Here is a 17,702-nt window from a genome sequence, read left to right as displayed (position 1 = left end):
AAAACGTAGTTCATCTCAAACCGGCAGAGGCGCTAGTGGCAACGTGCTTCCACCAGATCATTCCAGATTTCTGTGGGAGTTTGATGCCATGCCGGTCGGAACGAAACTAAACACTAAACACAAACACTTGGGTTGCGTACAAACCACATCACTGGTACAAACAGAAGCCTCATGGTCTTATAAAAACCCGTGTTGAGCTGGCCCCCCCCCCCACTTGCAAAAATTAAAAAACAAATAGCCCTGATTTATGAGCTATTTATGAGCTCTCATATTCCGCAAACTAAAAATTTTGAGCTCGTTCCACTGAGCAGGAATTTAATACCCTAGTGGGGGGGGGCTGAGTCAGCCCCCCCCCCCCACTACTTAAAAATAGGAATATTGAATCGGTTTTTGCGGCAGAATTACGAGCTATTTATGAGCTCTTGAAATTATATAGTTTCGATTTTTGAGCTCATCCCCTTCACCCCCAAACAACCCTTTAATTGATTTAACTTAAGAGAAAGATGCTGAGAAAACTTAAAATATATCGTATTGCGGATATAATTCCTATAGCTTATATACTCTAAGAATAAACTATTAAATCAAGGGCATTTCGATTATTGAGCTACAACCCCTTCGCAAGAAAACCACCCTATCTTCCCGGCTTAAGAGAAAGTTGTACTTAAAATGCGTTAAACTAATTATTTGGCGACTACATATCATTTAATAATTTATAAGCTTCCAAATTACGCGCATTTAGATCAGTAAATTGCAATTTATTTTGTATAGTGCAGTCACTGAAGGTAAAAATCAACGATTACCTTCAAGTTCGGTGAACCTTCATCGATTTTCACGAAAATTGGTCAGTGGTTAGAGGATACGTCAAGAAACAAAGGTGACATGGTACCACCTTGCGCCTTTACCCTGAGGGTGGATACCGCCCCTTCTCGGGGGTGAAAATTCTTTTCTAAAAAATAACTGCACAAATCAATAAAAGAACAAATTAAAAGCAAAATTTATTATATAAAGTTAATAAAATAAGTCAATACTTTTTAAGTTATTAAAGATCAAAGATTTTAATTATTTGTGAAAAAAATGCATGTTTTGAAGATGTTTTTTGTAAATCACTGAAAAACTGTAAGTTTTTACAAAAAAGTTAATAGTAGTTTAATTCGTATAGCTTATATTCTAAGAATAAACTCTTAAATCACGCACCTTTCGATTATATAGCTACAACCCCTTCGCAAGAAAACGACCCCATTTTCCCGGCTTAAGAGAGAGTTGTTCTTAAAATAATTTAAATTGATTATTTGGCGACTACATATCGTTTAATAATTTATTAGCTTGCAAAATATACGCATCTCAATTATTGAATTGTCATTTTCTTTCTATAGTGCAGTCACTGAAGGTAAAAATCAACTATTACCTTCGATTTCGGTAAATCTCCATTTATTTTCACGAATTGGCAATAACAACTTGGGGTTTTAGCCTGGGGTATATGTCACCCCTTCTCGGGAGTGAAAATTACTTTATCAAAAATAACCCCACAAATCGAGAGAGGGACAAATTGTAAGCAAAATTTGTTATATAATGTGATTAAAATAAATCAATACTTTTTGAGTTATTAAAGATCAAATATTTTAATTTTTGGAAAGAAAATGCATGCTTTAGAGCGATTTTTCATAAATGGCTCAAAAACTGTAAGTTTTTACAAAAAAGTTTTCATCACTAAAATTGAAGCTAATAAAAAATATAATAAATTGCTTACTTGAAAAACCTTTAATGTTAATTTAAAGTAAGTTATTGGTAATTAAATGTATATTTTTTTCCGCGACTGTCAAAATCTAAGGGTTCAAGCTTAAATAACGGGAAAAAGATGCATTTTATAACACTAAATACTAAACTATTACTGTACTAAATACTTGTCAAAGTACTTAGAAATACCCATCAAAAATAAGATCCAGAAAAAGTTGATAGTATCAAAATCCGCTCACCAATTTTCGTGAAAATGAATGGAGATTTACCGAAATCGAAGGTCATAGTTGATTTTTACCTTCAGTCACTGCACTATAGCAAGAAAATGGCAATTCAATAATTGAGATGCGTATATTTTGCGAGCTCATAAATTATTAAACAATATATAGTCGACAAATAATTAATTTAAATTATTTTAAGTACAACCCTCTCTTAAGCCGGGAATATGGGATGGTTTTCTTGCGAATGGGTTGTAGTTCAATAATCAAAAGGCGCGTGATTTTAGAGTTTAATTTTAGAGTTTATTCTTAGAATATAAGCTATACGAATTAAACTACTATTAACTTTTTTGTAAAAACTTACAGTTTTTCAGTGATTTACAAAAAACCTCTTCAAAATATGCATTTTTTCACAAATAATTAAAATCTTTGATCTTTAATAACTTAAAAAGTATTGACTTATTTTATTAACTTTATATAATAAATTTGGCTTTTAATTTGTTCTTTTATTGATTTGTGCAGTTATTTTTTATAAAATAATTTTCACCCCCGAGAAGGGGCGGTATTCACCCTCAGGGTAAAGGCGCAAGGTGGTACCATGTCACCTTTGTTTCTTGACGTATCCTCTAACCACTGATCAATTTTCGTGAAAATCGATGAAGATTCACCGAACTTGAAGGTAATCGTTGATTTTTACCTTCAGTGACTGCACTATACAAAATAAATTGCAATTTACTGATCTAAATGCGCGTAATTTGGAAGCTTATAAATTATTAAATGATATGTAGTCGCCAAATAATTAGTTTAACGCATTTTAAGTACAACTTTCTCTTAAGCCGGGAAGATAGGGTGGTTTTCTTGCGAAGGGGTTGTAGCTCAATAATCGAAATGCCCTTGATTTAATAGTTTATTCTTAGAGTATATAAACTATAGGAATTATATTCGCAATACGATATATTTTAAGTTTTCTCAGCATCTTTCTCTTAAGTTAAATCAATTAAAGGGTTGTTTGGGGGTGAAGGGGATGAGCTCAAAAATCGAAACTATATAATTTCAAGAGCTCATAAATAGCTCGTAATTCTGCCGCAAAAACCGATTCAATATTCCTATTTTTAAGTAGTGGGGGGGGGCTGACTCAGCCCCCCCCCCACTAGGGTATTAAATTCCTGCTCAGTGGAACGAGCTCAAAATTTTTAGTTTGCGGAATATGAGAGCTCATAAATAGCTCATAAATCAGGGCTATTTGTTTTTTAATTTTTGCAAGTGGGGGGGGGGGGGCAGCTCAACACGGGTCTTATAAAAGCTAAAGAGTGCATGCCAAAATTTTGACGAAAAAGTCGTATAGGCAGCCAGAAATACGGGCGTTTCATTGTTCCCCGTGTCTCATTGTTACCCATGTTCCCCTCAGTGGCGGAGCTACGGGGAGGGAAAAAGGGGAAATTTATCCCGTAACAAGGTTCAAAATTGATGAAAAAATTGTTGAAATATAAAAATATATTAGCTGAATTGAAAATTACAACACAGACAAATTCAACCCAATAAACGCGCTAGTTACGAAAATTAAGGGAACTTAATACATATAAGTTATTATTATACCTTTTATGTAGTTTGGGATTATCTTTTTGTTTTTGGTTGGTTTTTCATTGAAAGTCCCCCCCCTAGGCAAATTTCCCCTTCCAAGGTAAAGGTCTAGATCGGCTACTGGTTCCCCTACACTAAAATCACAAAATGCACTAGTAATAAACAAACCAAGGCACTTAATGTTACGAGGAGTACTCCCAAATCATGATTTACGATGTATATACATTGAAAATCCCAAATCATGATTTCCAAAGTTTATACATGATTCGGGAGTGCTCCTCGTACTCGTAACATTCAACGTGTCTTGGTTTGTTTATTTCTAGTACCGGGTGTCCCAATAAGAATGGCTCTCGGCCATATCTCAGGAACCGTTTATAGTTTTTTGAAAAAAAAATTATAACAAAAGTTGCCTGGGGAAAAGCCATATTTTCATTATTGTAGGTCCACCGCTAGAGGGCGTAATTGAATATCAACAATTAAAAAATCAAAGTTTTACAAAATTTGCCTATTGAAAGGGCACTGAAAATCCCATTATCGTATTCTTCATAAATTCCTGCTCATATTTGATTTAACAAGTTTAAATCTACCTTTGCAAATAAGAGGTGGGGGTGAGTGGGAACCTTGTTATGAAAAAATGGCTGTAAGTCCGGTTCTGCTAAATCGAATTTTGCAAACTTGGTCTTGTTGAAAACAGCTCTTTTTCGTCAATTTAAGAGTTTTTAATTTCGAAAAATCCTAATAAGTAATATGCCAACTAGGAGGCGTTACTTTTTTTTTGGAAATTAGTTTTCTTTGGAAAATATTAAATACAAGTATGCATTTTTTTTTAATCCTGAATTACAAAATTAGACCAAATTAGCAACATAATAGCGAAAACCGTATCTCGATACCTTTTTTCTATCTCGAGATATCTTAAGAAACGTGTAAATTTTAAACATAACTGTTACTTTACTGTCACCTGTAAACGAAGTTTAAGGAGAAAAGTAGTTTGCTATGGAAAAAACAAAGAAATATTTTCCAGATATCAACACATACAGTTAATAAAAACAACAATAAGACAAACAACACTATAAAATATAATAAAGAAATAAAAGCAACTACTTAGTGACGACCTAAACGTTCAAATTGTTGTCCATAATTTTCGAGTAGTCTTTCAAGAGTAGATTGAACAGTAGTCTTAATTTCTGCTATCGAAATGCTTTGAATGGCGTTTCGTATTCTCTGAATCATCTATTTTCAAGTATTGGGCCTAGCTGCAAAAACAAGGTCTTTAATCCGTCCCCATAAATAAAAGTCTAAAACAGTTAAATTTGGTGATGGTCACATAATTGAACCCTTTATTTTCGATAATGCTATTACTGGTGAATGCTATCTAAATTTTTTAAAAAATGATGCCTCTTCTTCTGGAAGATGTACCGCCAGCAGTTTGCTGAATGAAAGCTTTCTGGAGGTTTGCCATGGCAATTTTGCAAGCTTGCAGCAAGTTTAAATCAAACTTGCTAGTTGGTGTGTGACAAACTTGCATGAAGTTTGTTTTTTCAAACTTGATACAAACTTGATATAATAAACTTGCTGAAGGTTTGTTTTTGTTTTTGTTTTGTTGCATGAAGTTTGTATTTTCAAACTTGATACAAACTTACTTAAGGTTTGTTTTGACATACTAGCCACAATTTGAATAAAACAATGTGAATAAAAAATACAATACCATTTTATATAACTATTTATTCAGTAATCACTCAACTAAAATACAATCTATATTGTCTAAAATTATTTATTGGAACTTACATTAAACCCGCTAGCTTCAGATTCCGATGCTCAGTTTTGTCTCAGCTCTGAAACAAATAAAAGAAATTGTTATAAAGTCTTGCTGTGTGAACAGAATTAATATTTGCTATTAAAAGAGATAAAAACATGTTAAAGTAACAATTTTACAATAAAACCTAAAAGTTATTTATAAATAATAATTATAATATGTTTATTTTGGATAGTATGTATGTAAATACAGTTAGAAGCTACGAAAGACATAAAAAACTTACCTAATCACCACAAGCAGAGCAGGTGGGTCTATGAAAAACTGAAGAAAACAAGCTTCAGCTTAGTAATTAAAGTAATAGTCTCGGAGAATTGTACGGTAAATGTTGTAAAAAATCAAAGAAAAATATCAACATAGGATAGGATAGGATATACCTAACCACAAATTATCAGGATGGCAGGTTACTTTTCCCGTGTTGCCAGCTGTCGAGTAAGCTTTTCCCTCAACGTACCTTAAAAATTCCCACTTTTATGATAAAATTCCCTCCTATGCTTCTATTTAAAAAATATGTGAAAATATTTTGAATTATTTTTAAATATTTTGATTTTTATAAATATTTTACAATTTAGACTGGAGCAAAGGTTCCCTTCTGCCGTGCTAGGCCCAAAGGCGGTAACTAACATTTGAAAAAATGGTGGCAAAATCGATTTCAAAATTGAATGCTACAATTTTGGCCCGTTAGGGATTTATGCACTATCTAATAGATTTAATGTATGGATATATGCCCCAGTTTATTAAGGGAACCATTAATTATATTTTAAAACAAAGTTTTATATAAAAAGAGGTAGATACCGCTAAAACGTTTTATCAAAACTTACTATAATACTAAGCCTATTAGCGGTATGTGGTTTACAGTTGTGATTGATATGAAATAAAAAGCTTTTCTGTGTATTAAAGTTTATTAAATTGAAAGAATTAAAGTACTATTGTTATTATTTTGTTGAGCCACGATATGACAACAACAAATTGACAATATTTAGTTGTCGTTATATCTGTTTTCTTTCAAGAGTCAATAAATACATATTGGTTCATTAATAATAATGTTCCATTTGTGATTCAATATACCTAGACAATTAAATAGCCAACCGAACAACATACCTTGTGTCTGGTACATACCGAAAAACCTATGTAGTATTACAATGGTATTACCTCATAATTAACATTTTTTATAAAATCTTTTATAGTGCGTCTAATAATTTAGGCGAAACTGTACTTATACTAGGAAAAAACAGAATCCCTTCAGATTGTTATCTGCTGATGTTAAGCGTTTTAAAGAATTCTTGACCTGTGAATGTGATTGTAAACCATACTTTTCACTTTCTATTTTCAGCATTATATTCTTAGCGACAAAGGTTCGCTATTTATTTACGATGACATGTTATTATAGAGCTTTAACATTTTTATGATAGCCGTCACCTACCCTAATATTATTATGCATTGTTATATTATTGGGTATTTCACAATATCATATTGGGTATTAAAATACCATTACTTAATGTAATTAGGGCAAATTTTAACATTTTATTAGTTGTATTGTACAAACTAGTTATGTATATGTTATGATTAAAATATGATCACATTGTCTTTTACCTATTTATAATAGCATTGTATAACTAGACTACTAGATATTGTCTAGTTAAAAAATGATAATAGCTTGTATTTAAACAAAAAAAAAATGCAATCAATGGGACTGCTAATCCCATGTACGACCAACAAAGGGTTAATTACAGAAAACTTTAAGTATGAAACAAACCTTGCGCCTGTACAGGCTGAACATATTTTTTTTTCACCTCTTGTAATTACTTTACAATAAATTGTCCTCTTTCTATATTATTGTCTTCAGTGGTTTCATCTCGTGTTTCACAACTCTTACTCGACTCTACTTGATTTTCTAAAAAAACAAAATATTTTAAGTCTCTTTTTCTAAAAATGCTTGTGGACAGCGTGTGGATATATTATTAAGTTTTTAAAACCTAATTAAAAAAAGGAATATTTTTAAATGTGAAAATCTCTTACTGCCTAATTCAAGATATAAATCATCCACTTGGAGCAGAGTCTTATTGTTTAGGGCAACATAATTGGTTAATCCTTGAAACACTATAAACAAAAATGAAAATACATTTCAATAGATATAATAATCTCGAAAAGTTCTCATCATCCTCGCTAATTATTTCTCTTACTAACACAACTATTTTAACTAACACAATAATTTAACCTTGTAAAGTTAGGCCGAATTTACTTCGTAATACTAAGGCGATTTGGCGGTTTCTAAATGTAGGCGTAGCATTCTTTAAAGTAGATTAGCGGTAAGTGCAATATGCTAAGGTATATGGACGGCAACTGTAGCAGATACCGTCAAAACGTCATAGTATTTAACATTTACCGCCAAATGGCTTAGTATTTTAACTGAAAAGTGCAGATGCCGCTAACAAAATTGCAATTTTATTTAAAATATAATGCTTCTACAACTCCAAAGACTTTATAAATATATACTAAATACCCTATTCTACCTAAAAATACAGAAATCTCATTTTCGATAAAAAATCAGTTACCGCCTTTGGGCTTAGCACGGCAGCCTTTAACGTTTTCCCTTTTATGTTGAAAATTCTCGCAGAAAGAGAAATTTACCACAGGTGGCAACACTCTCATTTTCGTGGGCTTGACATCAGTCAGGGTAACTAATAACGAACGAAACCGAACCGAACCGACCGTAATGGCCGTAGATGGCACGCGTGACATGGCTTTGCAACTGTACGCTTGCAGCAAAGTTGCTACAAACTTGAATCAATCAGTCGTGTGATGGATGACCGAAGTTAAGTTTAACGTTTGAGTTAAAGTTAAGATAACTCTCAGGAATAACGTGCTCATAACTCATAACTATATAGGTAAAATTTGGTGTGATGTATCGCTCCCAGTTATGAAATAGTTATATCATCTACGTTATATTAGAAAGAAGTTTTGAAGAACAAATTTTGAAGTAACAAAGAGAGCCTTATGTACAAATAGTACAAGTTGGAGTGAGCGCGAGAGATTGTTCCGAACATACCCGTCGTCGGCTACTGCCGATGACCGAACAGCAAACAGCTGTTTGGGTTCCTTGGTGTTTCTAAGTTGCTTTCAAACGGTAGATAGAAACAGGGTTGCCAGATTGGTGTATTTTCCCAAAATTTTGGGTTAATTTGAAACCGTCTATTGAAATTTTTCTAAGCAGAAATTGTAGTGGAATTTTTTGGGGGCGGAAAATTATGGATGATTTTAAGGGGTCATGGTAAATTAAATTTGCGAATGTACATAGAACTGTATATTATACTCCCATATAATCGAAAACGATAGGAACTATGAATTATTTCCATGGCCCTCGTTGATATTGTAGTATGAATTTTGCTTTACTGTTCTCTTCACCTGACTAATAATTTATTAAAATGTGGCAACAATTTAAATTTGGGGACTTTGGGGTATTTGAGCTCCAATTTCAGGGAATTTCAGTTTCTAAGTGGGGGATTTATAAAATATCATCTGCAACTCTGGATAGAAAGCTCAGTAGGTACTTAAAATAAAATTTCAACTTATATCGCTCGATTTGATTTTTATATAATTTTTAAAATTGTATTACCCTTCTATTCTTAATTATTAAATTACTAGCTTCTAAATTCACTTGATTTCTGTCTAAAAACAAGTCAAAAGATGAACCTAACCTTGCATAACTACAGAGTTATCTCATAACTTGAGGTTTAACGTCGCGTTATAAAGTGACCAGATAACTCAAGAACTGTCAAGAAATAACGCAAATAGTTAAGTTAAGTATGATACATCACACCAATTCGATGGTTATAACGTAACTACAGGATAACTTTACGTTAACGATAACTTCGGTCATCCATCACAGGGCAGATCATCTTTGTCATAACAATATTGCAGCAAACTTGACACAAACTTGCCTCGTCATATTTGACGCAACAATTTAAAATCAAAGAAGAATCAAACTTGCCACAAGTTTACATGCTATCTGGGTTGTTATTCTAACGCTGTTAAGAGGGATGATTGTGGATCGAGTTATTAATGTCAACGGCTTTAGTTTCAAATAACTTTATTTCCTATAAACTACATGCTAACTTCTTTATTCTAAATACGTTACACTATATTATGCGATGCTTCACGTTGCCATGTTCGATGTGTACGGTGTACGTGTACTCCTTCGCACGTCTCTCTACAAACTACATATTGCGCTTGCGCGACCCTTAACATGAACAATGTGCGCGCTAGACACTTTACACTACACACTACCTACTATATAGGTCTGTTTCAACACTACACACATACCTACAATATAACATGTAATTCCTAACACGCCTCCTTACATTGATATTGTATTTACATCAATAATTTTTCAAATCTAACATACAGCGAAACTTTTCAAATTTTTCTCGGCACAAGGACTTTGTAAAAATATCAGCAATATTATCATCTGAATCTACCTTAATTATATCAATAACATTTTCTTTAACATACTAATGAACATATTGATAATGCACTTCCACGTGCTTTGAATTCTTTGTAAAATTTCCATATTTTGCAATACTTAATGCCCCAGAATTATCTTCGTAAATATAAATCGGTTTCTCTAGTTTTACATAAAAAAATCTTAAGAACTCTTTTACAAATATTAACTCACTTACTGCTTCCGACAATCTACATACTCTGCAAAAGTCGAAGCTTTTGTTACACTCTTTTGCTTTCTTGATTTCCAATAAATTACATTACCAAATAATCTAATTACATACCCAGTTGTAGATTTTCTGTCTAAATGGTCACCTGCCCAATCGGCATCTATTATCAATCAACAATATTTACTTTTTCATTTTTCTAATAAGACAATTTTAAATCTTTAGTTAAGTACAAATATTTCAAAATCCGCAAAGCATATTTAAAATGTGTTCCATTATAACAATTTTGTTGTTGCCGAACTTATATTATACAATAAAGCACCAATCAAATTTCTATATTTAATATTTCTTTCACAAACATCAGCTTTATCTACCTTTAAATTTACTTCCATAGGAGTATTATGCAATTTACTATTTTCCATCATACTGTTTGCTTAATGACTCAATATATTTAGTTTGGTTTAATTCCATTTCCTGACTGCAAGAGTTATAATTAATTGTGATACCCAAATACTCTTTAATATTTCCAAGATCTTTCATCTTAAATTTCTCTGAAAATAAAATTTTAATCTTTTTAAATTCATTCAAATTTTTACTACAAATCAATAAATCATCAACATATACAGTCGAACCCGCTTATTAGAGTACCGGTTATAGGAATATCCCGGTTTATGTAATATAAATTCGAGGTCCCAAAACGTTTCCATTTACCCTTTAATAAATTTATCCGTTTATTGTAATATGGTTTAGTAACCTAATACCGCTTTTTCGAATAAATGTTTCAAGTCAACAAATAACTTTTTATGTACAATTTCCTAGAAATTTTAAATTTGCCTGATCTAATGGTTTGTCGTTTTGTATATTATTAGCCCAGCCGCACACCAAAGAAACATGAAACGAAAAACATGAAACATGAAATGAAAAACAGGTTTCATGAACCTAAAACACTGCTAAACAAATCTCAAAGTCCGCCTACCAATGAAACGAGTGTGATTCATGCTCATGACACATTTTTATTTTCGGAGAGTTTCATAAATGGGCGGACGTTTATTTGTTTAGCACTGTTTTATTTCCATGAAACGTAATTTACGTTTCATGTTTCTTTGGTGTGCGGCTGGGCTAATGGTTTCTCAGGTACCTACCTAAAGGGTCGTTTAAACACAGCGATAAATCAAACAACTTATCAAGGTCAATCGAGTTGTTGCAACTTATCATTGTGTGTAAACGGTGCATCGCACAACTTATCAAAGTTGGAGTTGGGTTGAAGGTGGTATCGCATTGAATCGCAGCGTCTAAACAGCGTTTCAACTTGTCATCACAACTAGTTGCTGTGACTTATCGTTGTGTTTAAACGACGCTTAATAAACACTTTATTACTGTGTTATGATGAGTAAACGCTTCTCTCCCACAGAAAATTCAATCGTATGCCAAGGTCATAAAATAATTTCATTTGTCTACAAATTTCTATAGGTACTTACATTGCCACACACTTGGATGTTTTTAGAAACAGCATTTTTCTATAAGATTATTTATTACCAATAGTTGATTGTTTGTTTGGGGGTCTTTTCTAAAACCCAATTCCAATTTATTAGGTCTGGATCCCGCGTATGAAAAAAAAGTTGATTAATGGCAAGCTGAAAATTTGTTAATAGGTTAAGGGTGTCTAGTCGGATAAACTTTGATATATGGGAACACTGGAACAGGGGCAGTTTTAATTGTAGAACAGGTTAAAAATTTGGAATGGTCAGACCATGAAAACGGCACATTTATTTTGTCCGACAGAACAGACTTAAACTCTCCGAACAGAGATTAAACACCCGTGTTGAGCTGGCCCCCCCCCACTTGCAAAAATTAAAAAACAAATAGCCCTGATTTATGAGCTATTTATGAGCTCTCATATTCCGCAAACTATAAATTTTGAGCTCGTTCCACTGAGCAGGAATTTAATACCCTAGTGGGGGGGGCTGAGTCAGCCCCCCCCACTACTTAAAAATAGGAATATTGAATCGGTTTTTGCGGCAGAATTACGAGCTATTTATGAGCTCTTGAAATTATATAGTTTCGATTTTTGAGCTCATCACCTTCACCCCCAAACAACCCTTTAATTGATTTAACTTAAGAGAAAGATGCTGAGAAAACTTAAAATATATCGTATTGCGGATATAATTCCTATAGCTTATATACTCTAAGAATAAACTATTAAATCAAGGGCATTTCGATTATTGAGCTACAACCCCTTCGCAAGAAAACCACCCTATCTTCCCGGCTTAAGAGAAAGTTGTACTTAAAATGCGTTAAACTAATTATTTGGCGACTACATATCATTTAATAATTTATAAGCTTCCAAATTACGCGCATTTAGATCAGTAAATTGCAATTTATTTTGTATAGTGCAGTCACTGAAGGTAAAAATCAACGATTACCTTCAAGTTCGGTGAACCTTCATCGATTTTCACGAAAATTGGTCAGTGGTTAGAGGATACGTCAAGAAACAAAGGTGACATGGTACCACCTTGCGCCTTTACCCTGAGGGTGGATACCGCCCCTTCTCGGGGGTGAAAATTATTTTATAAAAAATAACTGCACAAATCAATAAAAGAACAAATTAAAAGCAAAATTTATTATATAAAGTTAATAAAATAAGTCAATACTTTTTAAGTTATTAAAGATCAAAGATTTTAATTATTTGTGAAAAAAATGCATGTTTTGAAGAGGTTTTTTGTAAATCACTGAAAAACTGTAAGTTTTTACAAAAAAGTTAATAGTAGTTTAATTCGTATAGCTTATATTCTAAGAATAAACTCTTAAATCACGCACCTTTCGATTATATAGCTACAACCCCTTCGCAAGAAAACGACCCCATTTTCCCGGCTTAAGAGAGAGTTGTTCTTAAAATAATTTAAATTGATTATTTGGCGACTACATATTATCGTTTAATAATTTATTAGCTTGCAAAATATACGCATCTCAATTATTTAATTGCCATTTTCTTTCTATAGTGCAGTCACTGAAGGTAAAAATCAACTATTACCTTCGATTTCGGTAAATCTCCATTTATTTTCACGAATTGGCAATAATAACTTGGGGTTTTAGCCTGGGGTATATGTCACCCCTTCTCGGGAGTGAAAATTACTTTATCAAAAATAACCCCACAAATCGAGAGAGGGACAAATTGTAAGCAAAATTTGTTATATAATGTGATTAAAATAAATCAATACTTTTTGAGTTATTAAAGATCAAATATTTTAATTTTTGGAAGGAAAATGCATGCTTTAGAGCGATTTTTCATAAATGGCTCAAAAACTGTAAGTTTTTACAAAAAAGTTTTCATCACCAAAATTGAAGCTAATAAAAAATATAATAAATTGCTTACTTGAAAAGCCTTTAATGTTAATTTAAAGTAAGTTATTGGTAATTAAATGTATATTTTTTTCCGCGACTGTTCAAATCTAAGGATTCAAGCTTAAATAACGGGAAAAAGATGCATTTTATAACACTTAGGTACTAAATACTTGTCAAAGTACTTAGAAATACCCATCAAAAATAAGATCCAGAAAAAGTTGATAGTATCAAAATCCGCTCACCAATTTTCGTGAAAATGAATGGAGATTTACCGAAATCGAAGGTCATAGTTGATTTTTACCTTCAGTGACTGCACAATAGCAAGAAAATGGCAATTCAATAATTGAGATGCGTATATTTTGCGAGCTCATAAATTATTAAACAATATATAGTGGACAAATAATTAATTTAAATTATTATAAGTACAACCCTCTCTTAAGCCGGGAATATGGGATGGTTTTCTTGCGAAGGGGTTGTAGTTCAATAATCAAAAGGCGCGTGATTTTAGAGTTTATTCTTAGAATATAAGCTATACGAATTAAACTACTATTAACTTTTTTGTAAAAACTTACAGTTTTTCAGTGATTTACAAAAAACCTCTTCAAAATATGCATTTTTTCACAAATAATTAAAATCTTTGATCTTTAATAACTTAAAAAGTATTGACTTATTTTATTAACTTTATATAATAAATTTGGCTTTTAATTTGTTCTTTTATTGATTTGTGCAGTTATTTTTTATAAAATAATTTTCACCCCCGAGAAGGGGCGGTATCCACCCTCAGGGTAAAGGCGCAAGGTGGTTCCATGTCACCTTTGTTTCTTGACGTATCCTCTAACCACTGACCAATTTTCGTGAAAATCGATGAAGGTTCACCGAACTTGAAGGTAATCGTTGGTTTTTACCTTCAGTGACTGCACTATACAAAATAAATTGCAATTTACTGATCTAAATGCGCGTAATTTGGAAGCTTATAAATTATTAAATGATATGTAGTCGCCAAATAATTAGTTTAACGTATTTTAAGTACAACTTTCTCTTAAGCCGGGAAGATAGGGTGGTTTTCTTGCGAAGGGGTTGTAGCTCAATAATCGAAATGCCCTTGATTTAATAGTTTATTCTTAGAGTATATAAGCTATAGGAATTATATCCGCAATACGATATATTTTAAGTTTTCTCAGCATCTTTCTCTTAAGTTAAATCAATTAAAGGGTTGTTTGGGGGTGAAGGGGATGAGCTCAAAAATCGAAACTATATAATTTCAAGAGCTCATAAATAGCTCGTAATTCTGCCGCAAAAACCGATTCAATATTCCTATTTTTAAGTAGTGGGGGGGGCTGACTCAGCCCCCCCCACTAGGGTATTAAATTCCTGCTCAGTGGAACGAGCTCAAAATTTTTAGTTTGCGGAATATGAGAGCTCATAAATAGCTCATAAATCAGGGCTATTTGTTTTTTAATTTTTGCAAGTGGGGGGGGGGCCAGCTCAACACGGGTAGATTAAACTCTCATGCAAAACTCAGACTGCTATTTATCACCTGTCATAATTCCTGTCATTTGACATGTTCTACATGTTCCACTCATTAAAACGCCCATTTGGTGATAAATAGCAGTCTGATTTTTGCATGAGAGTTCAATCTCTGTTCGGAGAGTTTAAGTCTGTTCTGTAGGAAAAATACATGTGCCGTTTTTGTGGTCTGACCGTTCCAAATTTTTAATCTGTTCCACAATTAAAACTTCCCCTGTTCCAGTGTTCCCATATATCAAAGTTTGTCCGACTAGACACCCTTAAGCTATTAACAAATTTTCAGCTTTCTATTAATCAACTTTTTTCATACGCGGGATCCTTATATATTGTCTAATCGTTTCGTAATGATTTTTGTAAATAAATTATAAATTTTTATTGATATAAATAGACCTAAAACGATATGCATATACATATTGACATAGTATGTACTATTATAACGTATATTTGGTAGGTACATTTATTTCACCATCCGCCAATGATCGGTTATTAGAATATCCCGCTTATAAGAATATTTTTGCTTGGCACGAAGGCTATTCTAATAAGCGGGTTCGACTGTATCAATAAATAAACAACATCATTTTTACTTTTATTAACATATAAGCAAGGGTCAATCTCACTCCTTTTAAAACCCAATTCGATTAAAAATCTATCTAGGCATTCGTACCATGCCCTTGGACTTTCTTTTAAACCATACAAAGCTTTAACCACTTTACAAACTTTATTTGAACCATCATCATACCCTTCAGGTTGTTTAATATAAACTTCAGAAATTACTTTACCATTTAAAAAAGCTGTTTCACCATCCATTTGTTCAATTACTATAGGCCCATTTGACAACAATATGACAATAAAATTTTTAATGACTGCATCTTAGCAACAGGTGAATAAATATCATAAATTTCATTTGTTTGCTGAAAACCTCTTACAACCAATCTAGCTTTATAATTATCATCAGACTTTTAGTTTATACCCATTTAACATCCAAAACTTTTTTATTTTCAACATTATCGACCAATTTCCAAGTTTTATTTTTATTCAAACTATCAATCTCCTTATCCATAGCCTTTTCCCAATACTTACTTTCATCAGAATTCATCGCCTCCTCAAATGTATGTGGTATATCAGTTCTACACATATTTACAAAAATACTACTATTATACAATAGTATAGTACACATAATAATCATCAAATTTCTTTGGAGGATTTCTGTCTCTTTGAGATTTACGTAACTCATGTTCATTTTCGGTATCATCCATACATTCATTTAAATTTTTATTTCTATTTACAAAAGTTTCATCTATTTATTCATTTTCAGAATTTTCGTCATTTTTATCATTATCTGACTCAGCAAAATGCAAACCTATACATTTAACATTTTCTTCAACGATATCTACATTTTGAATTTCTCCTTTCTTCCGGTTTCCTAACAAAATCTTTACTACCATAATATCTTAAATTAGAAACATTCGGTTGGTTTCTTTCCGAAAAATATCTCATAAGGTATTTTCTTTTCAATAGTGTCTGATAAAGTACGGTTTTTCAAATAAACTCTGCGCATACTATTTACAGGCCAATATCTTTTGTGTATATTTGCTTCTGTCAATAAACAACGCGATATATTCATTATCGTTCTGTTAAATCGCTCAGCTGTTCCATTTAGTTGATATACATGTAGGATTGTAAATATGTAGTTTATCTTATATTTTAAATTTCCCTGTATATCATTTTTCCTTGGTTATTAGTATTTACAAACACGAAACGAGCGGTTGTCGGCGAGGCTCTAATGCACAGATGGGTGGGCGTATCTAATCGAGGGGTAGTTAGTGAGCAGCTTCTGTTTATTTTTAAGACATAAAAATAACAAAGTAGAGCCCTTTGACCCAATTTTTATTACTAATAGGTTAGTTCCCACGAAAGCGAATTAAACCATGAAAAGGGGAAGATTGGCAGTAAATAAGAGAATTTTGGTTGTGTGGGAAGGAATATATTTAGTCGATTTTAAGATCTCAGCGACATTAGACGTGCTATTGATAACAAGACGCATAGGGATAATACTAAGACGGGTATTATATTGATTAGACGCAAATTATCGATAAATACATTTCTTTTTGGAAAAAATAAGAACACGTAGAATTTTGGTCGCAAAGTACACTTTTACACTTTTACATTTCGATCATTTAATAGTAACAATAATTTAGTCATCTATTTTATTAATTAAAACTATTAAACATCAAACGGACTTTTATTACGATTGTCTTTAAAAAAAACCTACATTTTGGGGGCTCAAACCGCGGATCTAAGAAAGACAATTTCGTTATAAAGTTCGCGAAATACCGTAAAGTGACGTGTAATTAAAAAATCGGCTCAATTGACGTGACATAATTTATGGAAACTGTTTATGACTGTTCGGGAAACGTGGAAACTGTTGGTGATTTTCGGACTTTTTTAAACTATTGGTGACTTCCGGACTTTGTGAACTGTTGGTGAATGGTTGTGTTGGTGGAGTAGCAGGCTAGTACAGTGTAGACGACGCTGTTAGGCAAATACGACGGCTGTTTGGGCAGTGAAGACGACGACGACGAGACGCAATCATAGCAAGCAATATTACCAAGGAGAAATCAGGTGTGTTTGTTCCAATATTTTTAAAATAGTCAAGACACTTTGGTCTTGTGTCTGGAAATTAGAAATCTGACCAAAGATTATTTTTTTCGAGGAGCTGTGAACTGGAACTTTGACGATAAACAGTGAATGTTGCGAAAGAACTATCATAAATCATTTAACGATTGACTTTTTTTGTTTTTCATTGTTTTTTTTGTTCATTTA

The 17,702-nt window shown here is 32.5% G+C and overlaps 1 long non-coding RNA gene across 1 annotated transcript; it reads right to left on the bottom strand.

Annotated features, from left to right (window-relative positions):
* Window positions 1-5,235: 5,235 nt before the first annotated feature.
* Window positions 5,236-5,713, bottom strand: LOC126884344 (uncharacterized). Its single transcript, XR_007697973.1, has 2 exons — window positions 5,570-5,713; window positions 5,236-5,365 (listed from the first exon to the last, which is right to left on the bottom strand). It is a non-coding gene; the product is annotated as an uncharacterized LOC126884344 (long non-coding RNA).
* Window positions 5,714-17,702: the final 11,989 nt, after the last annotated feature.

The sequence above is a fragment of the Diabrotica virgifera genome, chromosome 5 (assembly GCF_917563875.1).
Source record: "Diabrotica virgifera virgifera chromosome 5, PGI_DIABVI_V3a".
In the NCBI taxonomy this organism is placed as follows: domain Eukaryota; kingdom Metazoa; phylum Arthropoda; class Insecta; order Coleoptera; family Chrysomelidae; genus Diabrotica; species Diabrotica virgifera.
Note: the sequence above shows the minus strand (reverse complement) of the source record. Positions and strands in the feature narration are given on the sequence as shown.